The sequence below is a fragment of the Pristiophorus japonicus genome, unplaced genomic scaffold (genome assembly GCF_044704955.1).
Source record: "Pristiophorus japonicus isolate sPriJap1 unplaced genomic scaffold, sPriJap1.hap1 HAP1_SCAFFOLD_113, whole genome shotgun sequence".
Lineage (NCBI taxonomy): Eukaryota > Metazoa > Chordata > Chondrichthyes > Pristiophoridae > Pristiophorus > Pristiophorus japonicus.
In genome coordinates, this window is record NW_027250788.1 from 1,239,620 (window position 1) to 1,263,568 (window position 23,949).

A 23,949-nucleotide genomic window follows, 5' to 3' on the forward strand; every position below is an offset into this window, starting at 1 on the left:
TAGGGGTGCGTGCAATAAAGGTGCAGCAGTTATAATTGGTGACTTTAATATGCACATAGATTGGGTTAACCAAACTGGAAGCAATACGGTGGAGGAGGATTTCCTTGAGTTCATAAGGGATGGTTTTTTAGACCAATATGTCGAGGAACCAACTAGGGGGGAGGCCATCTTAGACTGGGTGTTATGTAATGAGAGAGGATTAATTAACAATCTCGTTGTGCGAGGCCCCTTGGGGAAGATTGACCATAATATGGTGGAATTCTGCATTGGGATGGAGAATGAAACAGTTAATTCAGAGACCATGGTCCAGAACTTAAAGAAGGCTAACTTTGAAGGTATGAGGCGTGAATTGGCTGGGATGGATTGGCAAATGATACTTAAGGGGTTGACTGTGGATGGGCAAAGGCAGACATTTAGAGACCGCATGGATGAACTACAACAATTGTACATTCCTGTCTGGCATAGAAATAAAAAAGGGAAGGTGGCTCAACCGTGGCTATCAAGGGAAATCAGGGATAGTATTAAAGCCAAGGAAGTGGCATACAAATTGGCCAGAAATAGCAGCGAACCTGGGGACTGGGAGAAATTTAGAAATCAGCAGAGGAGGACAAAGGGTTTGATTAGGGCAGGGAAAATGGAGTATGAGAAGAAGCTTGCAGGGAACATTAAGACGGATTGCAAAAGTTTCTATAGATATGTAAAGAGAAAAAGGTTAGTAAAGACAAACGTAGGTCCCCTGCAGTCAGAATCAGGGGAAGTCATAACTGGGAAGAAAGAAATGGCGGACCAATTGAACAAGTACTTTGGTTCGGTATTTACGAAGGAGGACACGAACAACCTTCCGGTTATAAAAGGGGTCGGGGGGTCTAGTAAGGAGGAGGAACTGAGGGAAATCCTTATTAGCCGGGAAATTGTGTTGGGGAAATTGATGGGATTGAAGGCCGATAAATCCCCAGGGCCTGATGGACTGCATCCCACAGTACTTAAGGAGGTGGCCTTGGAAATAGTGGAAGCGTTGACAGTCATTTTCCAACATTCCATTGACTCTGGATCAGTTCCTATGGAGTGGAGGGTAGCCAATGTAACCCCACTTTTTAAAAAAGGAGGGAGAGAGAAAACAGGGAATTATAGATCGGTCAGCCTGACATCGGTAGTGGGTAAAATGATGGAATCAATTATTAAGGATGTCATAGCAGTGCATTTGGAAAGAGGTGACATGATAGGTCCAAGTCAGCATGGATTTGTGAAAGGGAAATCATGCTTGACAAATCTTCTGGAATTTTTTGAGGATGTTTCCAGTAGAGTGGATAAGGGAGAACCAGTTGATGTGGTATATTTGGACTTTCAGAAGGCGTTCGACAAGGTCCCACACAAGAGATTGATGTGCAATGTTAGAGCACATGGGATTGGGGGTAGTGTACTGACATGGATTGAGAACTGGTTGTCAGACAGGAAGCAAAGAGTAGGAGTAAATGGGTACTTTTCAGAATGGCAGGCAGTGACTAGTGGGGTACCGCAAGGTTCTGTGCTGGGGCCCCAGCTGTTTACACTGTACATTAATGATTTAGATGAGGGGATTAAATGTAGTATCTCCAAATTTGCGGATGACACTTAGTTGGGTGGCAGTGTGAGCTGCGAGGAGGATGCTGTGAGGCTGCAGAGCGACTTGGATAGGTTAGGTGAGTGGGCAAATGCATGGCAGATGAAGTATAATGTGGATAAATGTGAGGTTATCCTCTTTGGTGGTAAAAACAGAGAGACAGACTATTATCTGAATGGTGACAGATTAGGAAAAGGGGAGGTGCAAAGAGACCTGGGTGTCATGGTACATCAGTCATTGAGGGTTGGCATGCAGGTGCAGCAGGCGGTTAAGAAAGCAAATGGCATGTTGGCCTTCATAGCAAGGGGATTTGAGTACAGGGGCAGGGAGGTGTTGCTACAGTTGTACAGGGCATTGGTGAGGCCACACCTGGAGTATTGTGTACAGTTTTGGTCTCCTAACCTGAGGAAGGACATTCTTGCTATTGAGGGAGTGCAGCGAAGGTTCATCAGACTGATTCCCGGGATGGCGGGACTGACCTATCAAGAAAGACTGGATCAACTGGGCTTGTATTCACTGGAGTTCAGAAGAATGAGAGGGGACCTCATAGAAACGTTTAAAATTCTGACGGGGTTAGACAGGTTTGATGCAGGAAGAATGTTCCCAATGTTGGGGAAGTCCAGAACCAGAGGTCACAGTCTAAGGATAAGGGGTAAGCCATTTTGGACCAAGATGCGGAGGAACTTCTTCAGCCAGAGAGTGGTGAACCTGTGGAATTCTCTACCACAGAAAGTCGTTGAGGCCAATTCACTAAATATATTCAAAAAGGTGTTAGATGAGGTCCTTACTACTGGGGGGATCAAGGGATATGGCGAGAAAGCAGGAATGGGGTACTGAAGTTGAATGTTCAGCCATGAACTCATTGAATAGCGGTGCAGGCTAGAAGGGCCGAATGGTCTACTCCTGCACCTATTTTCTATGTTTTTATGTTTATAACGTGAAATAGATTACACCGGTGAGGATCTTACACCAAAGCTTTATAAATCCCTGCTTAGGCCTCAGTTGGATCCTGTTTGCAGTTCCATGCACCACAATTTAGGAAGGATATCGAGGATTTGGAGAGAACATAAGAAATATATAAGAAACATTTTCTGTTGTTATTGAAAACACAAACACAGGTATTCATTGAAATCCCATCCGTAGGTGGCCGCACACAGATTGAAGAGAGCCAGGGAGACTGACAGAATCGGGAAACATCGGGAAATGTACAAGAGATATTGACAAGGACTAAAACCGCTTTGAGACCAGACAATTGCGGGAACCCCTGTGGTTAATGAAAGGGCTTTGGATGGTTGGTTTCCTGACACACTTGTAATGTGAAGAAAGATGTGCCCAAATCACCCCCACATGGACCTCAACTCTTTCAGAAGCAAGAGAGTGTGTAACCTGGGTATATAACATAAAGTAATGAGGTCCTTAACGATTAAAGCCCATTATTAATTCTCTCACACACTTCAATTATGTTTATGAAATGAATTGATGGAAACTTCAAGAACTGAACTTTAATGAGTTAAGGAACTTTAATCATTGATGAAGTTTTATCCCCTATCTGATTTTACACACACTGTATTTTAGGAGAGTGAGTTAAAATGCCCATCGCTCATGATACAAGGAACCTGGGGCTACTTTTAAAAAATTTATTCCACAGAAAAATATTCTCTAAACAATGTTTCTGTCCGTGCTCAAACCGGGGATATTTCACATGTGTGGCGAACGTGATAACCGTTACATGACGGAAACCTCTGCTTACACCTCGAAAAAAAGCATCCTGCAGCGCTGCCTCACTTCCCCGCAGCAGATCAAAGCCGCAAACAAACCAATCGATTATTCCCACTTCCCCACCTCCACAGATACTGCCCGACCTGCTGAGTGTTTCCAGCATTTTCTGGGGTTGATGTGCGTCGCTTTCAATCTTTGAAATTTCACCAAGCAAAGAAACGGTCAATCGAACTGACCCTGTAAGCACTTTGTTCGCGTTTATTCACAGGAATATCTGCAGTCGGGAGCAGACAAGGAATTAAAACCGAATACCGTCTTCGGGACAATCAGAATACTTCGTCACAGACAAGGCACCGGAAGGCTGGAAGGTAGATCACACCGGTTGTGGGAGAGCTGGTTGGCAGTGACATGGAAGTGTCTGCAGTGTGCGGGACCAGACTGCTTCCGTACATCCACACTGAATGTCCACCCTTTATTTGGGAAAAGTACAACTGAGAGTGGACAAGTTCCATCCCGGTAGGAGCAATCTGAAGTTTTAACTGACTGACACCCTGGTTTTGGATGTCGTGCAGTGTGCACTTGCGTCAGTCTCTGTGACACAATGGTTTAGCGTGTTGGGCTATTAACCTAAAAGTTGGTGGTTCAAGCCCACACAGAAGCGAAGTTTTTAACTGTGTTTTCCCTGAGGATTCGGTGCTGCACGGTTCCAGTTTGTTATTGCGCGTTTTGACTGCACAAACATATTCCGCAAACATTACCAGCTGTGCTGTTATCCAGTGAGTTCCCACTCCAATACATTTATGAGCATTCAGTTCAAGTGCAGAGTTTGAGTGTATACAGAACTGTACAGTGATATCAGAAAATTTTACAAGGTTGTGGGACATTGTGTTTTGTTAATGTTGAACCACGAATATGAATCAATCCATTTTTTCCAATATTTAATTGAGCAAGTTTTCAAAATGTTTCCACCCAATTTTGAACCAGGAACTTTTCGCGTGTGAGGCAAATGTGACAACCACTACACTACGGAAACACTGCGTTTGAAGTAATGTTCGGAACATAACCAGAGCTTTAACCTACACAGCTGGACTATACTTCAGGAGCTGGTTTTACGAGAATAGAAAGACGGTGCTATATTTAGGAAGGCTGTGAGTGTAGTAGGAATTGATCCAGTGTTTCCCAGACTTTACACATAGGAACAGGAGCTGGCTATTTAGCAGCGAGTGGTTAGGATCTGGAATGTACTGGAGGCAGACTCAATCTTATCTTTCAAACAGGAGTTGGATAAGTGTCTGAAGGAAAAACAATTGCAGGCCTCAGGGGAAAGGGCGGGGGAGTGGGACTCGCTGAGAGTCGGCACGGGCTCGACGGGCCGAATGGCCTTCCGTGCTGTAACCATTCCATGATTCTATAAGTTAGTGGCACATTTCATAGTGTGGGTGGAAGCAGAACATTGCAAAGGGACATGGATTGAGTCGGCAAAACAAGAAGCATCTGATTCAGGAGATTCGGGGGGGGTGGAAATTCGGGAGTTTAATGAATTTGAAAGGAACATTTTTGTTTTGTGCAGTTTTGGTCAGAGAAATGTTTGTGAAAGGAATTTTTTGCACAGAGGAAAGCAGCATTTAATCTTCTGCCTTAACACTTCTTTCTGTGTGTCGGGGTCACATTTCTTTTCGATGTCATTCTTCCAGAATTGATATTTCATTTGCTGTTTCACAATAACCTGACCATTGCTCTAAAGTCAGTCGCACTGTTTCCCCAGTCTCCTGTTGATGTTACCAGCAATGAACATTTTGAATCAGATCCCTAATGCACAGTGTGTAAAATGGGACATGTTTTAACAATTAACGTGGGGCTCACACCCCTGAATCCAAGATTAAGATTCTCATGCTCGACCGATTGACCTCGCCGGGCTTCTGCCAAATGCACCTTTTTGTCGCTGATTGCAGCCAGGCGCCTGTTGGCTCCGCCCCAGATGTTTAAACTTGCTGTCGAGAAACTGACAGGATCCTCTTGAATGGTGGACCAGGCTCGAGGGGCCGAAAGTCCTACTCCGGAACCGAATCCTTACATGTTTATGATCTTATAACTTTTCACAGGAGAACAAACTCGCCCCTGAGCATGCATGAGGAGAAAGCTCCAGAAAATATTCCCACCCGGTGAGCTTTCGGTTGTAACTGTAAAGTCCTGACCCTGCAGTACAGACTCAGACGAGGCACATGCTGAAGTCAAGGTCACTCTGGACCTGCACCTTTATTTCACAGCTCTCATGTGCCATACTTGCCTGAGACCTGCCTTTATATACCTGTGTGGAACAAGTATGCAGTGTCTCCTGCAAGTGCACACCTGGTGGTAACGTATGCTTGTGGTTACAGGTCATATCTAGTTACAGTCATGTATAGCATGGTAAGATACAGTTATATACAGTAGTGTGAGATACATGACATCAAACTCCCCCAAGGTCTTATTGTCTTTATAGATTCAGACTCTCAGGTGGTCTACGCTCTCGCGTGGAGCGTCTTAGTTGTGGTTCAGTTGTTTGCCTTGGTGCCTGTTTTTCTTTCAGTGTGATTGCTGGTATCTCGCCTGGGCTGTCTGTTGAGACTGCCCTTTCCTCAGGTTGTTCCCTCTGTCTGCCCACCAGGTGTGGTGTGAGTTCCATACAGTAGTCTGCCTATCATCCTGCAGTATTGTTGGTGAATCTACTTTTTACTTGGTCTACATGCCTCCGACAGGTTTGGCGATTGTCCATTTGTACAACCAGTAGCCTGTTTCCTTCCTTGCCTGTTACTGTCCCTGGACTTCATTTGGGACCCCTGCCATAGTTTAGCACAAACACTTTGTCCCCTATCTCATTCCACCTCCCCCTCAATTCAGGTCATGGTACTCAGTTAGCTTCCGGCGCTTAGCCTCAAAAATTTCATGCATGTCTGGGAGGATTAATGAGAGCCTGGTCTTTAAGGTTCATTTCATCAATAGTTGCGCGGGGGGAACCCCAGTCAACGAATGTGGACGAGATCTCTATGCCAGCAGCAGTCGCGACAGGCGGCTCTGCAGCGTGGGACCTTGGATTCTGAGCATGCCTTGTTTAATGATCTGCACTGCTTGCTCCGCCTGGCCATTGGAGGCCGGCTTTAACGGTGCCGTCTTAACGTGATTTATGCCGTGGTCAACTATAAATTCTTGAAATTCTGCGCTAGTGAAGCACGGACCATTATCACTGACCAATATGTCAGGAATTACGTGCATTGCAAACATGGTTCTCAGGCTCTCCACAGTGGTGGAGGTAGTGCTCGAGTTTAAAATGGTGAACTCGATCCATTTTGAAAATGCATCAACGGCTACGAGGAACATTTTGCCCATGAATGGGGCCGCATAGTCTACATGCACCCGCGACCACGGTTTTTGTGAGCCAGGGCCAGGGGCTTAGGGGGGCCTCCCTGGGGGCATTACTGAGTTGGGCACAAATGGTGCACCGACGGATGCAGAGCTCCAAGTCCGCGTCAATGCCAGGCCACCAGACGTGGGATCTGGCTATGGCCTTCATTAGGACGATCCCCGGGTGCTCGCGGTGGAGCTCCCGGACAAACGCCTCTCAGCCTCGCAAGGGCATAACTACTCGGCTGCCCCACATCAGGTAGTCTGCCTATAGTGATAGTTCATGCCTGCGCCTATGGAAAGGTTTGATCTCCTCGGGGCAGGCATCGCGGGTTTCTGCCCTGTCACCAGTTAAAACGCATCTTTCGTCCAGGCTCTGATTTGGTGCGACATCATGGGCGAACCTGTGGATTCAAAGGCACTGATTGCCATGATCATCTCACAGTCCTGTTCGTCCGAACCTTCTGTTTTCGCCAGGGGTAGCCTGCTAAGCGCATCGGCACAGTTGTCTGTGCCTGGTCTGTGCCTTATTGTGTAGTCGTAAGACACCAGCATGAGTGCCCACCGCTGAATGCGTGCCGAGGCTTTGGCGTTTATTGCCTTGCACTCAGAGAGCGGGGACGTGAGGGGGTTGTGGTTGGTTTCTAACCCTAACTTGGCCACGAAAAGGCATTGGTGCATCTTTTTGACATCGTACACGCACGCGAGCTCCTCCTTCTCAACCATACCGTACCCGCACGCCGCCCGCGAAAGTGACCTGGAGGCATAAGCAATAGGTTGTAATTTACCCGCATCATTGACATGCTGTAAAACGCACCCGACCCCGTACGGTGACGCATCACATGCAAGAACTAACTTTTTACCTGGGTCAAAAAAACTAAAACACTGTTGGAACATAGAAGATTGAGTTCTTTATTGAAGGCGCGTTCTTGGGCGTCCCCCCAAAACCAATCGCACCCCTTTCTGAGTAACATGTGGAGAGGCTCCAGCAGCGTGCTCAAGTTCTGCATAAAGTTCCCAAAGTAATTGAATAGCCCGAGAAAGGCGGGCAGTTCCGTGATATTCCAGGGCCTGGGTGCCAGACGAATTGCTTCGGTTTTTGATTCTGTTGGGCAGATTCCATCAGCGGCAATCCTTCTGCCCAAAAATTCAACCTCAGGCGCGAGAAACAGACACTTGGATTTCTTAACTCTTAGGCCTACTCGATCCAATCGACTTAGTACTTCCTGCAAATTGCAGAGATGGGAGTCGGTGTCCCTGCCCGTGATGAGTATGTCATCTTGAAACACAACCGTCCCCAGGATGGACTTGAGCAGACTCTCCATGTTGCACTGGAATATAGCAGCTGCCGACCTGATGCCAAATGGGCATCGATTGTACATAAAAAGGCCTCGATGTGTGTTGATGGTGGTGAGTAGCTGAGACTCTTCGGTCAGTTCTTGGGTCATATACGCAGATGTAAGGTCTAGTTTCGAGAAAAGTTTTCCTCCAGCCAACGTGGCAAATAAGTCCTCTGCTCTGGGCAGCGGGTATTGGTCCTGCAGGTAGACTCTGCTTATGGTAGACTTGAAATCCCCACAGATTTGTACGGATCCATCAGGCTTCATGACGGGGATGATGGGACTTGACCAGTCGCTAAATTCCACGGATGAGATAATGCCTTCCCGCAGGTCCAGTTCGTGTTCAATCTTTTCCCTCATCACATAAGGCACAGCTCTAGCCTTGTGATGGACCGGTCTGGCATCCTGTGTGAGGTAGATTTTAACTTTAGCCCCTTTGAAGGTACCCACACCTGGCTGAAAGAGATGTTCAAAACGACTTAGAACTGCAGAGTAGTGTGAGATACATGACAGTAAAGTGAACGTGTGAACGGCCACACTGCGGAAACATCTCCACCTTCAGCACCAGGTCAGACGGAGATGATGAGCGAGCAGGTGAACTGCAGGATCCCACTTTTTAGGAGCTGATCGTTGTGCCAAGCAAATGAGTTTTGCTTAATGACTAAAAATAAAAGGTGCTAGAAGTGGGATTCAAACCCACACTTTCAGAGCAGACTGAACACAACAGCTGAGACCGCTCGGCTGTCCTGACTATCCAGTGCTGTATATGGCCACCTGCAGGTTGATTTTGAACTTTTGTGTCTTGTCACAAGAAATAAATGAGGGCAACAGGTGTTTCTCTGACTGACACCGGGGAAACAGTGAGACAGACCTTGGAGCAAGGGTCTGGTTATTGCCAAACAGCAAAGAAAATATTAATTCCGGGATTACCCAAAAGACCTCGATGTGATTTGAACACACAACCTTTTAATCTGGAATCAGACGCACTACCGTTGCGCCACAAGGCCTACACAGGGAGATTGAGGTGTTCGTCTATATGAAGATTCCGCAATACAAGGGGCTTTAATATCCCTGCCCATTCCCACCAGGTATCAGAAGAAGCGCTCACCTGCCAGTCACCGTATGTTTTTTGTTTAACTTTTGTGTTGTTTTCACAGGAAAGCATCATTAATTAACCCATCATCTTCTTTTGTACAATGAAAGAAATGCTGACTGAGGGACAGTCGATACTTCAATCATTTGTTCTGTGCTTTGCATGTTAACTGTTCAACCATATCCCATTTTACACACTGTGTTTTAGGAGTCTGGTTCAAAATCCTCATCGCTGGCGACACCAGGAATCTGGTGCAACTTTTGTCAAATTTAACAGCACCGGTTATTCCGACACGCCAAAGTTCCCCGGTGGATCCATTTTCTCTCGCTAAAAGTTATCTATTTATTGGTGAAATAAAGAGCAATTAAGGAATAAGGGAGCCCTTTTGCTAGGAGAATAAATAGCAAATAAAAACAGCAAATGCTTGAAATCTCAACAGGTCAGTTAGCATTTGCCAGGAGACGAGACTCGCCTCTGATTGTTCCCCTATCGGAAATTTCAACATAATGTTCCCGCCCGGGATCGAACCGGTGACCTTTCATGTGTAAAGCAAACGTGATAAGCGCGACACGAGGGAAACCTCTGGCACAGTGACCTCAACAGACCGGAGCTGACCAGTGAGCTCCCTCTGTGCTGATCACCACTGATTTTTAATGTGGAAGCAAGTCATCCTCGACTCCGGGGATTACCTAAGTAGAGAGGAGGATCAGGAATGTGTTGGCTCACCTGAAACAACTTCTGTCCCACACTGAAAGTTCTCAATCCTTCTCCTCTGCTGCCCTTTACAGAAATGTCACGTGTTCACTTCCACATCCTCACAGTGGGGCCACAGAGGCTCCTACCGTCTCCCTGCGATTAGCGAACTCACCCAGTTTGTAAAATTAAACCCCGAACACCTGTCCGGCAAAGGGCAGGAGAAGCGGGAGAGTGTGTCAGCTCGTTCTGTAACAGATAGTAGTGGGGTTATTAACGGCGATTACAGCAATCATTAATCCTCTCACACACCTCAATTATGTTTCTGCGATGAACTGATTGAGAATGGAAAGGGTTAATGCTCGGGATCTTAACCACTCAACCAGGGAACAGCTTCGATAATTTGTATCAATATAAAAATATATATTTATATATGAACCTGTATGTCAACGGCAAGCTGTCTCGACCTCATGGCACAACGGTCGTGAATGTAACTTTGAGCGAGAGAAATTGTTCCACAGTGACACCCATTTCATCTTTTGTTCCCTTTTAAACACTAGAAACTGAGACAGGGGGAATAAATAGAGAAATAAAAGCACAGGGATACAGACAAGAGGAAGAGAGAAGGGGAAATACTGTCCCCACCCAGAACTAATGCAGAAACCCCTCTGCTGCGCTCGGGGTGGCCACCCACAGCCTGGATACACTAACGTCCCAACAGCTCATTGACTGTCGGAGTGGGACCGTGCGGCGCTTCAGAAGGCAGGTCGAAAAAGCAAAGTCACTGATTCGGTCTCATGTCCTTCTCTAATCAAGAGTAGCCACACACAAAAACTTGCTTTTATAATGGCTATACATTACCGTTATGATTGTCAAGCAGTTGGTTCATTGATCTAAAGGTGTGACTTTAGATGATTCGAAGTTAAATGAAATTTGTGAGAAGTCCTGGGTTCCAATCCTGGATGAGTCCATTACTTTGCCGGCGAGTTTTGAAATTGCAAAGAAATTTTGCAAAGGAAGACTTGCATTTCTGCAGTGCTTTCAGGAACTCATGACGCCCCAAAGCGCTTTACAGCCGTTGAGTTATGTTTGAAGTGTTGTAGTGTGGGGAAAGATGTGTCCAAATCACCCCACACGAACCTCAACTCTTTACAAAGGAGTTAGGTGCAAATAATCAGGTGCCTCAGGGACTTGGACTTTCTTTGAATGAGTTCTGCTTGCACCTGCATTCAAGCTTGAAACAGCAACTGGGCTTCTATCTCACGGGAGCAGCGTGTAGCGGTTAGTGAGTCGGTGACGAGGTTTGGGGTTGATGTGCGTCACTTTCAATCTTTGAAATTTCACCAAGCAAAGAAATGGTGAATCCAACTGTCCCTGCAAGCATTTAGTTCCCGTTTAATCACAGGAATATCCGCAGTCAGGAGCTGAAAAGGATTTAAAACCTAATAAGGCTTCGGGACAATTAGAATACTTTGTCACAGACAAGGCACCGGAAGGCTGGAAGGTTGATCACACCGGTTGTGGGAGAGCTGGTTGGTGGTGACATGGAAGTGTCTGCAGTGTGCGGGATCAGACTGCTTCCACACATCCACAATGAATGTCCCACCCTTTATTTGGGAAAAGTGCAACTGAGAGTGGACAAGTTCCAACTGGTCGGAGCAATCTGAAGCTTTAACTGACGGACTCCCTGGTTTGGGATGTCTTGCAGTATACACTTGCGTAAGTCTCTGTGGCGCAATGGGTTAGCGTGTTCGGTTGTTAACCAAAAAGTTGGTGGTTTAAGCCCTCTCAGGGACTTTAACTGTTTTCCCCGAGGATACTGTGCCGCACATTCCAGGTTGTCATTGTGTGCTTTGGTGTCACGAATATATTCTGCAAACATTGCCAGCTGTGCTGTTATCCAGTGAGTTCCCACTCCAATACTTTTATGAGCATTCAGTTCAAGTGTCGAGTTTGAGTGCATACAGAACTGAACATAGATATCAGAAAATTTAACAAGGCTGTGGGACATTGTGTTTTGTTAATATTGAAACATTAATATGAATAAATCCATTTTTTCTAATATTTAATTAAACGGATTTTCAAAATGTTTCCGCCCAGTTTCGAACCAAAGATCATTTGCGGGTGAAGAAAATGTGACAACCACTACATTACGGAAACACTGCAATTGAAGTGATGTTAGGAACCTAACCAGAGCTTTCACCTTCACAGCTGGCCTACACTTCAGGAGCTGGTTTTATGAGAATAGAAAGACGGTGCTATATTTAGGAAGTCTGTGAGTGTGGCAGGAATTGATCTCGTGTTTCCCAGACTTTACACATAGGAACAGGAGATGACCATTTAGCAGCGAGTGGTTAGGATCTGGAATGCACGGCTTGAAAGGGTGGTGGAGGCAGACTCAATCTTATCTTTCAAACGGAAGTTGGGTCAGTGTCTGAAGGAACAACAATTGCAGGGCTACGTTAAAACGGCGGGGGAGTGGGACTCGCTGAGAGTCGGCACGGGCTCGACGGGCCGAATGGCCTTCCGTGCTGTAACCATTCCATGATTCTATAAGTTAGCGGCACATTTCATAGTGTGGGTGGAAGCAGAACATTGCAAAGGGACATGGATTGAGTCGGCAAAACTAGAGGCATCTGATTCAGGAGATTCTGGTGAAGCGGAAATTCGGGAGTTTAATGACTTTGAAACGAACATTTTTGTTTTGTGCAGCTTCGGTCAGAGAAACGTTTGTGAAAGGAATTTTTGGCAGAAAGGGATGCAGCATTTCATCTTCTGTCTTAACACTTCTTTCTGGGTGTCGGGTCACATTTCCTTTCGATGTTATTCTTCCAGAATGTGTATTTTCTTTGGTGTTTCACAATAACCAGACCCTTGCTCTAAAGTCAGTCTCACTGTTGCCCCAGTCTCCTGTTGATGTTACCAGCAATGAACATTTTGAACCAGACCCCGAAAGCAGTGTGTAAAATGGTTTATGGTTTAAGAGTTAACTTGCAGAGCATAGATAAATTATCCAATTATGGACTCTCCTTCAGTTAGAATTTCTTTATTTGTGCAAAAGAAGATCATCGGTTAATTAACGATGTATTCCCGTGAAAGCAACATAAAATGTAGTTAAAAAGTAATCAACAAACTTGGTGTTCGAACCCGAGAACCTGAGATTAAAAATCTCACGCTGTGTCAACTGAGCTCGCTGTGCTTCTGCTAAAGCAAACGTTTTTGTCACTGATTGCAACCAGGCGCGTGTTGGCTCCGCCCCAGATGTTTAAACTTGATGTCGAAGAACTGCCAGGATCTTCTTGAATGGTGGACCAGGCTCGAGGGGCCGAATGGCCTACTCCGGCTCCTAATCCTTACATGTTTATGATCATATGATCTTCCGCAGGAGAACAATCTCGCCCTGAGCATGCATGAGGAGAAAGTTCCAGAAAATATTCCCACCCGGTGAACTTTCGCGTGTGAGGCGAACGTGTTAACCGCTACATTGCGGAAACATCTCCACTTTCAGCACCCGGTCAGACGGAAATGTTAAGCGAGCAGGTGAACTGCTGAATCCCACTTTTAAGGAGCTGGCCGTGGTGCCAAGCAAATGAGTTTTGCTTAAAGACTAAAAATAAGAAAAGGGATCTGAAACCGCGCTTTAAGAGCAGACTGCAAACTGAACGAAGCACCTTCGACGGCTCGGCCATCCAGACTGCAAGTTCATTTAAATTTTGAACTTTTGTGTCTTGTTGCATGAAGTAAATGAGGGCATCTGGCAATTCTGTGCCTGACACCGGGGAAACAGTGAGACAAATATTGGAGCAAGTGTCAGGTTATTGCCAAACAGCAAAGAAGTTTGCAACTTTTGAAGAACAATGATCCCGACATGATTTCAATACACAGCCTTCTGATCTGGAGTCAGACACACTACCGTTGCACCACGAGGTCTACATTGCAAATTGTCCATATTTGGAAACAGGAAGGTTCCTGAAACACAGTTTCATTGACCCTGCATTGGTGCAATGAAAGGGCTTTAAATTCCCCGGCCACTCCCAGCGTGGGTCAGACAGCATCAGAAGCAGTGCCCAACTGTCACTCACCCTCTCACGCCCGCTTTGTTCACCTGCTGCCCGCGGACTGTAGCAAATCCAGTTCATCATCATCATCGGCAGTCCCTCGAAGAGAGGATGACTTGCTTCCTCGCCAAAAAAGGATGAGTTCACAGGTGTTTCAATATTCCAGGCCCTGAAATGTATGTTGAAGGGTGGAAGATGCCTGTGCGTGGATTTTTTTTAACATGTGATGGCCGTTCCACCCCAGCCATCACACAGGCTTGACAGACCGAGGTATTCGTCCAGTGGAAAGGTTTAAACAAGACGACTGGAGACCAGTTCTGCTGCACGGACCCAGTGTGCACACATATCGCATTGTGGGCTGGCCCGTGCTGCCCCTGGGCCCCTGGCCCTGAACTCACGCCGCCCCTGGGCCCCGATCACATCCCTCCACAGTCTCTCGCCGCTCCTTCGCCCCGATCTCGCCGCTCCTGCTGTATCTGCCCACGCTCCAATCACCGACCTGGACCTTGATGACGTCACACTTCGCTGCCGCCGCCCTCCTGCACCAGCTCGCACTGCTCCCTGGAGTAGTCTCCCGGGACCTCCAAGCTGCTCCCAGGGCCGCTCGCCGTTCCATTCATGGCCCCGACCTGTCGCTGGTGTTCTCCCGTTAGTGTATCCAGGCTGTGGGTGGCCACCCCGAGCGCAGCAGAGGCGTTTCTGCATTAGTTCTGAGTGTAGACAGTATCTTTCCCCTTCTTTCTTCCTCTTGTCGATATCCCTGTGCTTTTATTTCTCTATTTATTCCCCCTGTCTCAGTTTCTAGTGTTTAAAAGGGAACAAAAGATGAAATGGGTTTCATTGTGGAACAATTTACTTCACTCAAAGTTAGATGCACTGCTGTTCGCCATGAGGTCAAGGTAGCTAGCCGTTGATATTCAGGTTCTTATATAAATATATATAAGTATATCAACATCTATCATAACTGTTCCCTGGTGGTCGAGGGGTTGAGATCCGCCGCACTGACCTGGTAACGATACTCGATCAATTCATCGCATAAAAATAATTGAGGTCTGTGAGACGATTAATAATTGCTGTAAGCACCATGAATACCAATACTTTCTGTGATAGACCGAGCTTCCAGACTATCTGGCTTCGCCTGCCCTTTGCCGGGCACGTGTTCCGGGTTTAATTTTGTAAATTGGGTGAGTTCACTGATCGCGGGGAGATGGTAGGGGCCTCTGTGGCCCCACTGTGAGGATGTGGAAGTGAACACGGTGGCTGGGTGATCCGTGACATTTCTGTAAAGGGCAGTGGAGGAGAAGGATTGAGAACTTGCAGTGTGGGACAGAAGTTGTTTCAGCTGAGCCTCCTCATTCCTGATCAGCGCAGAGGGAGCTCACTGGTCAGCTCCCCTCTGTTGGGGTTGTTGTACCAGTGGTTTCTGTAGTGTAGTGGTTATCATGTTTGCTTTACATGCAAAAGGTCCCTGGTTCGATTCCAGGCAGAAATATTTTGTTTAAACTTGCCAAATGGGAACAATCGGAGGCGAGTTGAGTCTCCTGGCAAATGCTGCCTGATTTGCTGAGATTTGCAGAATTTGCTGTTTTTATTTGCTATTTATTCTCCTGGCAAAAGGGCTCCCTTATTCCTGAATTGCTCTTTATTTAACCAATAAATAGATAACTTTCAGTGAGAGAAAACGGATCCAGCGGGGACCTTTTGCGTGTGAGGCCAACGTTACATCCGCGACACTGCAGCCCATCAAAGGGCGAGAAGCCACTGAATATAAAGGATGAGCTCACAAATATCAGGGGCAGTGCAGTCTGGTCAACGTCAAACCCTCCTTTCTTATTCAGCAATGGCATGAACGGGAGTCAGACGCCACAAAGTTTAATTAAAGACACAAATACAAGTAACACTTCTAAATCTTTTCACTGTAAATTTTTTTTACTTTATTTGAAATCCTGCTGCATTGAATCTGAAAATGAGCACCGTAGGATTTTATCTTCACTACTGATTCTATTTTCTGTGCACGGTCGGAATAACCGGTGCTGTTAAATTTGACAAAAGTTGCCCCAGATTCCTGGTGTCATCAGCAATAAAAATTTTGAACCAGACTCCTAAAATACAGTGAGTAAAATGGGTCAACATGCATAAGAACATAAGAAGATAAGAAATAGGAGCAGTTGTCGACCATACGCCCCTCGAGCCTGCTCCGACATTTAATACGATCATGGCCGATGCGATCATGGACTCAGGTCCACTTCCCTGCCCGCTCCCCAAAGCACAGGACAAATGATTGAAGTATCGACTCTCCCTCAGTTAGCATTTCTTTCATTGTGCAAAAGAAGGTGAGGGGTTAATTAATGATGCTTTCCCGTGAAAACAATACAAAAGTTTAAGAAAAAAACATACGGTGACTGGCAGGTTAGCGCTGCTTCTGATACCTGGTGGGAATGGGCGGGGATTTTAAAGCCCCTTGTATTGTGAAACCTTCATATCGCCGAACATCTCAGACTTCATGTGTGGACCTTGTCAGGCAATGGTAGCACGCCTGATTCCAAATCGAAAGGTTGTGTGTTCTAATCATGTTGGGGTGGCAATTAGTTTCAACATTGTTCTTCCAGAAAATATTTTCTTTGCTGTTTGGCAATAACCAGACCATTGCTCCAAGGTCTGTCTCACTGTTTCCCCGGTGTCAGGCAGAGATACGCCTGCTGCCCTCATTTATTTCATGTGTCAGGACACAAAAGTTCAAAATCAACCTGCAGGTGGCCACATCTAACATTGAATACTCAGGGTGGCGGAGCGGTTTAAAGTGCTGTGCGCAGATCACAGTTTCCTCTGGAGGTGCATGTTCGACTTTGACATTTCTTATTTTTAATCATTTAGTGAAACTCTTTGTTTGACACCACGACCAACTCCTTAAAAGTGGGATTCTGCAGTCCACCTGCTCGCTTCACATTTCTGTCTGACCAGGTGCTGAAAGTGGAGATGTTTCCGCAGTGTCGCGCTTAACACGTTCACCTCACAAGCGAAAGCTCCCTGGCCGAGAATATTTTCTGGAGCTTTTTCCTCACACATGCTCAGGGGCGCGTTCTGTCCTGAACACACAAGCTAAAGTGCTGAGTTCATTGCCCATGTTGTTAGCAGCCTGCCAGTGAATCTGTTTAAGATGTTCAAACAGATTCCTGACAAAGCTGTCCCGGCTCGCTTCCCGGAGACACCGTGGTCACCAGTGCCCCAGTTTCAGTGGGTCAGCCCCGGGAGGTTGGCCATCCGTTAGAGAATACCCAAGATCAGGGATCAGTCTACGGACAGGGATCCCCAGCCGGCAGCCTTCGGCGGTGAGGGACTCACAGGAGAGGTCGTGGTGGACCAGCCACGAACTGAGAGTCCCCAGCCTACAGCCCCCGGCTGTGCAGAATCCTCAGTTAATGAAATGAACTCAGCATCCACACCTAAAGGGGAAGTGTGTTGTTGCCCCAGAGGGGCCATTCCCCCGATAATGTGGGACTCAGGCACACCTCCAGTCAGAACACTCTGGGTCCTGCGGTACAGACTGCCTTACCGCCGGCCACACAGGCAAACCAGAGGCTGAATAAGGGAAGGAGAAGAACAGGGATTAACTTGGCCAGTCGGAGACGGGTGGCAGATGTATATAATAGCACGATATGAGTTTAAGAATGTTGAAGAGTTCCAGTTTTAAATTAAGATTTTAGAAATTTCAGGTCACCACAACCTCACGAGGAATCCATGGGTAAAGAAGTAGTGAGAGGAATAAGATCGGTTATGAAGGAGTTGTGGCCGGCAGTGTAAGGGGTGGTTTGCAGGGGGTCAGCTTTCCCTTCTGACCTTATATGAGCGGTTCCGAATCGCTCACTGACCCTTGGTTCTCGACACTGGAATTATGAAGGGACTGTAAAAGACTTGGACAGACAATCGGTTTCAAGGTAGGAAGAAGGTATGGCTTTATTGTGTTTATAAAGAAGTAAAAGGCACACCTTTAATAACAGACACAGACCAATACACACTGATGGGTACAACACATTGAATAAATTGTCAAATTACAGCCTGTGGGGAAAAGAATACCGCTTAAACTCTAAATGGAGTAAAGAGGAGAATGCAGATACATTTACACAAGTTATCCCAGCCTCCCACCTCCCAATTCCCCTAACTAACTAAGTTATAGCTCTGAGGGTTCAGGGGCTATGCTCACCAATCCCTTTAGACAGTTGCCGGTGATTCACGGTTTCGGGGATTGCTGCGCTTGGTTTTCTAGGCGAGCCGTAACCCGGACAGAGGAGAGGACTTCGGACTGCGTAGTCTTCGGTTGGGGTGCGTCCGTTGATGCGCTAAGTTGCGTTTTGGATGTATGGGGTAAGTACCCACTTTCTTTGGTTAGGAATAGTTTTAGTTAGTCCCTTTTGGTAATTTCTCCCCCGTTGGGTCGTTCAGAAGTAGATTGTAGAGTGGTTGTCAATTTGGTTGCTGACAACCTTCCGTTTCGTGGGCCTCGTGCTCGGTCAGTTCTTGATGAGTTCTGGTAGTTTCCTTCACTGTTCCATTTCTTCACTGTAGAGGAAGCAGGCTGCTTGTGTCTGTGTCTGTGTTCCAGTCTATGTCCTTGTTCGAGTCAGTGCGAGTTCCAGTCTGTGTTCTGTTAGTTTTTCCTTGTAAAACTGGGGGATAGATATATACCCCAAAAAAGTCTTTGTTATCTCCCATCAAATCTCTTGGGCTCTGTTTAAACTGTTCTGTCCATTGATTTTCAAATGTCTCCTATGTCGGCAGTAACTCGATTAGGGTGTGAGAAGGTGCTATCACTGGTTTTGCATTGTTTGAGGATTGTCCAGTTTCCTGACCATGATTTCCATTGTGCTTGATTGGGTAATTCGATTATCTCTTATGGGGTGAATAGTTCCCCCCAGACAGTCTGGAATCCTTAATACATGAATTTGCTTCACAGAGTTTAGCCCCACCTTCTGTACTCGGTAACTCTTTTTCGCAGCCAAAATGTTGTAGAAACTTAACATTGATCTGCTCCTTTCCATAGATGTTTAGGGGATCTCAGGCTTCTGAAATTTAGGTCCATTTTGAAATCTCTTTCCTGTGAGTCCAAACACTGTGGGGGGGGGGGGGGGTCTCGATGAATGCATTCCCTTTTATCCCCTGCAGGCGTCGTCTGCCCCTTTAAACTCATTTTAAAAGCCCAGAAAGGGATACTTCTCCTCTGCAGGGGAAAGGTACCAGGCATCTTTGCGAGATATTTGTAAATTCTACATTCCCCGCCTGTGATACCATGTCATTTATGGTATCATCTTACAGGTGAGCAAAGTCCCTGGCTCCCAAGAAATAACCTTCCCTGTAAATTAACTAAACTAATACCCAAAATATGCATTACACTTATGCAACATCACCACAGATACACACTTTTCCCTTTGCAGGTACAAACTTTTTACGTTTACACCCTCCCAGCTTGGAGGGGGTTCCATCCCTACAATTGCATTTCAGCACAGTTACATTTCATTTCAATGACATTATATTCACCAGCATGTAGTCAACGTACAACCACATTGCAGAAGGAAGAACATACATTAAAATTAAACAACATCAATTGGTCTCCTGAGGTTTGTCCATCACCTGGTAATGTCTGGATCCTGCCCTTGAGAACTGCTCTCAGGCTGGCTGACACACAAGACAAACTCAAAACAATCACCTAAACATTACTGCAACATTACCCTCAATTCTAAACTAAACCTTAAAATGTAAAATGGTGCAGTCAGCTACCTTAGAATAAAAATTAGAGCTATGTACAGCCGCCACCCGTCTCCGGGTGGCCTGGTTAGTCCCTGTCAGGCCCATGCCTTGTGCGGCCTGATAGCTGCCTGGATGCTAGGGTTTCCCCGCAGCCGGTGAGCTGGAGATCCTTGTCTCTGGGACAGCTCGATGCTACTGCTCCTGTGAGACCAGTTGGAGGCGGCTGGCTGGGGGTCCCTACTCTGAGCGGCATCTGTACTTCTGACCTTTGGCCTTTCCTGTCGGGCTGCCCTTCTCCTCGGGTAGAATCGCTGAGGCTCAGATACGGGTGACCACGGTATCTTTGGCCGTGGTGTATGGAGGGTCCTTCTCAGGGCTTGGGTTACTGGAGGTGCATCCGAATCCCAAACGATGGGTGAGATAGCCCCTCCAGTACTGCAATTCACCGTCCCTAAAGGCACGGTTTCTGAGCCTGCCACATTCCCTGTGGGCCCTCCACCGTCGGGGGCGGCCAACGGAGGGTCCCTGTCCTGAGGACAGTTCACACATCCCGGCTGCCCTCTGTGCTTGGCTGACCCTGGGTTGTAGAGCTTGCACTGATTGATGTGGAACCATTTAGTACAGCGGGGCAACTTTATGGCATAGACCATCGGGCTTGCCTTGTCGACAATGCTGTATGGCCCCATATATAATGCTTCACAAACCCCGACCCGAGCATGGTTCCTCACCATGACCTGGTCCCCTATCTCCCATTCGTGGTGTTTGCTGGGTTCCAGCAGCAATCGGTTACTCTGATGCTGTCTACCCATATTACTAGCAGCCTGCCAGTGAATCTGTTTGAGGTGTTCAAACAGGATCCTGACAAACTAGTCCCAGTCACCTCTCTGAACTGACCTTCTGTGAGCACCGGGGCTAGGACATGGGTGAGGGTCCGCATGATCCAGCCAGTCATGAACTCGTATGGGGAATACCCCGTGCTCTTTGACTGGCTGGCTCGGATCCCCATTAGGACCAACGGTAAGACCTCCACCCACTTTTGGGGTGAGTCTCCTGTCTCCTTCCGCAGCCTTTCTTTAATGCTGTAGTTTAAAAGCTCCACATTACCCGATGACTGTGGATTGTGGGCAATGTGCCATTTCCCCTCAATGCCGAGCACCTTAAGAGTTGCCTGCAATACCTGCCCGGTGAAATGGCTCCCCTGGTCCGACTCCACATACTGTGGGAGTCCCCACCGGGAGAACACTTCCCTCACTAGAATCTTAGCTGTCCCTAGTGCGGTGGCTGTTCTGCAGTTGAAGGCTTCAACCCATTTTGAGAACACGTCCACCAGGACTAGGCAGTATTTGTAGCCTCCCTGGGCAGTGGGTATGGGCCCGATGGAGTCAATTTGGATTGACTGCCATGGTCCCTCCACCATCCTGACGTTTCCTAGGGACACCTTCCTTTTCTGGGGGTCAGGGTTGTTTGCAGCATACACCAGGCAGTTCGCACAGAACCCACGGACATCCTCCCGGAGTCCCGGCCACCATCCTGCCTGTTCCACTCGTTGCCAGGTGGTCTCAGGCCCGGGGTGTCCCGCTCCTGGACCCTCATGGGCCAGTTTTAGGAATTCCCTCTGGTGCTGCTGTGGCACGACCCATTGTCCCTCTTTAACCAGCATGCCTTCCTTAACGGTAATGGCTGCTGTGCCGTACGGACCTTCTACTCTCTCTCCTCTAGCTAGCGCGTTCAGGACAGCTTTCAGGACCGGGTCCGGTATCTGAACGCTTTTTAAGTCCGGTACCAAAGCTATCCCTGTACTCTCTGCTGCCCTGTTCTTATTCTTGACCGCTGCTATGCGGCCGGTGTCACAGGGGTCCCAGAACTTTCCCGTGCGGGCACCTTCTTTGGCCAGTTTGTCAGCCTTTTGGTTTCCCTCTGCACGGGGTTCGGTTTTTGAATGGGCCTTCACCTTATGTATGTAGACCTTTCCTTCTTCCCCCACCGCTGTCATGATTTTCTCCAGCAGGGGCTTGATTGCCAGGGGTCTCCTGTCAGCGGACGTGTATCTGCGACGGGACCATATAGCCAGGTACTCTGTACACGAATTGCAGGTGAACATACTGTCCGAGCAAATCGTGTACGGGGTAGGGAATTCCTCGGGGTGGGACACCACGTACATTATGGCAGACAGTTCAGCATGCTGGGCGCTCATGATGCTGCGGAGCTTGATTACCCGGGCAATACCTGCCCTTGGGTCATAGGCTCCGCACTCAGTGAGTCGTTTGCCAGCAGATACCGTGCTGGACCCGTCCATGTAGATGTCCCGGCCTGTCGGGTGTAACCCAGCCCGAAGGCCAATGTTCACCTCCCATACCTCTTCTACGGAGCACCTGTGTGCTTTCCCTGGGTAGATTAGGTTGGCTGCGAGCCTTGGCTCACGGGGGCCTTCTACTCTGAGGTCCATCTGGGAGAGGAGCAGGGTCCAGCGAGCAATGCGGGCACTGCTCACCGTCCCGTCCTTAATCATCCCATCTAGGAGCATCTGAGTAGGTGTGTGGTGGGTTCGGAGTGTTAGAGGAGACCCTCCCGTGAAGATCAAGGATCTTTTCACTGCCCAATGTGTGGCTAGGAGGTGTCTCTGACAGTTGGAGTACCCCTTCTCAACATCTGTGTGGATCCTGGAGGAGTAAACCACCGGTCTCAGCTGGCCGTGCCGCTCTTGAAGAAGCACTGAGCTCAAACTGTCCCCGCTGGCTGCCACCTCCAGGAAACACTCCTTTCCTACATCTATCGCTCCTAAGGCTGGCGCAGTCTGCAAGTCCTCCTTGAGCTGATTAAATGCTGCCTCGCAACCCTCATCCCAGTCCCACTCTACCCCCTTGTGTAGGAGCCTGAGCAGAGGGGCTGCGGTGGCTGCATAATCATCAATGAAGTCTCTGCAGTGCCCAGTGAACCCTAGAAAGGATCTTACCCCTGTCACTGTGTTGTGGGCTGGTAACTCCTGTACTGCCTCCCTTCTAGCCTTGTCTATGGCCCTTTCTCCAGCGCGCACAGTCAGCCCCAGGAATTTGACTTCCTTCTGGCCGATCTGTGCCTTATTCGGGTTTACTTTAAACCCTTCTTCTTTTACCAGCTCCAGCAGCTCAGCCAGCAGTGGGCCATGCTCCTCCCCCTGATTCGTGAACAGGAGCAGGTCATCCACATACTGCACCAACTGCTGGGGTCTGCTAAAGCCCTTTAAACAGTTCGCCATGCATTGGTGAAAAATGCTGGGGCTGTTGTGGAAGCCTTGGGGAAGACAGTTCCACGTGTATTGTTGGCCCTTAAAGGTAAAGGCGAACTTGTACTGGTCCTCCCGTTTTAAAAGAATGGACCAGAACCCATTTGAAATGTCCAACACCGTGAAAGTGGTCGCAGATGCTGGAATACTCCCTATGAGGTCCGCTACGGCTGCTACAATGGGTGCACAGGCAGGGATATTCTTATTTAGCACTCGATAGTCCACGGTGGCCCTCCATGAGTTGTCCCGTTTCTTAACCGGCCACAGTGGAGAGTTCACATAGGTAGCTATCGGTCTTAACACCCCTTGCTCTACCAGTGATCCCAGCGACATTGTCAGGACTACCTCTGCCTCCCTGGGGAACTTATATTGCTTTTGTGGTTGGGTCATGGGGTCCCCTTCTATACTAACTTCCACCCCCGTTACCCTGCTACAGTCATGTTTGTGGGTGGCGAATGCTGCAAGGTGTGCCCGTATATATGCCTGGTACTCCACTGGGGTGTTACTGACCAGTAATTCCAAGTCATAACCCTCCTTTGGCTTCACAGTACACAACATTCCCTTGGCCCCTTTTTCTGGGATCACCGCCACCTCACCTTCCCTGTCTGTCCCTATGGCTCCCCATAGACAGTGGTTCCTCAGATCCAAAAGGATCTAGTGGCTAATGATATAATCAGCCCCCAGGATCCCTTTTCCCTCCTGCTCCCATTTCATCAGGACACACTTCCATTTGGTTTTGAGTGTCCCTAACTGAATGGTGAGCGGGATGGGGAACGAAGCAGTTTGCACATTGCCTGTGAAACCCACTAGACTGTACGGGACCCCGCTCGATAGAGGTGAGGTAGTCGGGTTATCTGCATGTACAAGGGTGCAGGAAGCACCAGTATCTAGCAGGTAGGTCCCGTTCACTTTCTCCACCTCCATTGTAACGCACGGTCTCTTCCAGGCATCGTACTCGAGGGAACACAGGTACACAGGCTGCGCTGGCTCTAGTCATGCACGTGGGTGGGTTGGAGCAGAGGGTTTTACCGGACCGGCTACTGTACTGGTTGCGGTAGCTA

The 23,949-nt window shown here is 47.8% G+C and overlaps 1 non-coding gene across 1 annotated transcript; it reads left to right on the forward strand.

The window, feature by feature from the left end:
• The first annotated feature begins 15,303 nt into the window (after window positions 1-15,303).
• On the forward strand, window positions 15,304-15,376 carry trnav-uac (transfer RNA valine (anticodon UAC)). Its single transcript has one exon. It is a non-coding gene; the product is annotated as a tRNA-Val (tRNA).
• The last annotated feature ends 8,573 nt before the right edge of the window (window positions 15,377-23,949 follow it).